Source organism: Apodemus sylvaticus, chromosome 4 (assembly GCF_947179515.1).
Source record: "Apodemus sylvaticus chromosome 4, mApoSyl1.1, whole genome shotgun sequence".
Lineage (NCBI taxonomy): Eukaryota > Metazoa > Chordata > Mammalia > Rodentia > Muridae > Apodemus > Apodemus sylvaticus.
Genome location: NC_067475.1, coordinates 52,896,240 through 52,897,060, shown reverse-complemented (window position 1 = coordinate 52,897,060; position 821 = coordinate 52,896,240). Strand labels below are relative to the sequence as shown.

General features: G+C 31.9%; 1 non-coding gene across 1 annotated transcript; it reads right to left on the bottom strand.

Moving 5' to 3' along the window:
- Positions 1–287: 287 nt before the first annotated feature.
- LOC127683827 (U6 spliceosomal RNA) lies at positions 288–394 on the bottom strand. Its single transcript, XR_007977629.1, has one exon. It is a non-coding gene; the product is annotated as a U6 spliceosomal RNA (small nuclear RNA).
- Positions 395–821: the final 427 nt, after the last annotated feature.

The window sequence follows — 821 nt, the reverse complement described above, 5'->3', positions numbered from 1 at the left end:
GCATACAGCCCTACCTTAGTGTGCTTCTCTTCAGCTTTCCTTTTCTTTTCTTACCCACCCTTCCGCTTCTGCAGCCTCCTCCCCCACCTCCTCATTTACTTCAGCTTTAATTTTAATCTTGGAGATATTTACTGTTTGTTATGCTTTCTGTTCAGTCTTTCTGTTCTCTTTATCTCCTTTTCTTGTTTGTGTCTCTTAGAGCAAGTTGAAAATGTAGAGCCAGTAGACGGAACATAAGTATTCACTTTTGTGGCTTTACTAATTCCTGTTAAATTTATTTTTCTTACAAAAATATATACTGCTTCATGAATTTGTGTGTCATTATGGAGCAGGCGCCATTCTAATCTTCTCTGTATGACTCCAATTTTAGTATATGTACTACAGAAGTGAGCACATAAGTAATATTATAAATCCATTCTATTTTAGTAAGCATCAAAACATGAATAACACAATGAAAGACATGTTTAACAGTGCTACTTGTTCTTATCTTTCATTTCCACTATATACTGGATTTTTTAATTAATTATATAAATGCAAGCCTAGGTTAATCAGTCATTTTTCAAAGATTTTATTCACAGTAAATTTACAACATATATTGCTGTACATGTTTTTTAATTGCCTTTGCTAAAAGAAATATTTTCTTATATGTGAAAAATTATGATGCTGTAGACTCACTGGGATGCTCTTTGCCTTTGATAAATGACTTAAATTAGAAAAAAAGTCCAAAGTGTCAAAATTAACTAGAAACTATCTCTCAAGATGAAACACTTATGGAATTTTTAAAAAGAAGTGTCTCTATGTATCCAAATAGTAACCATCCT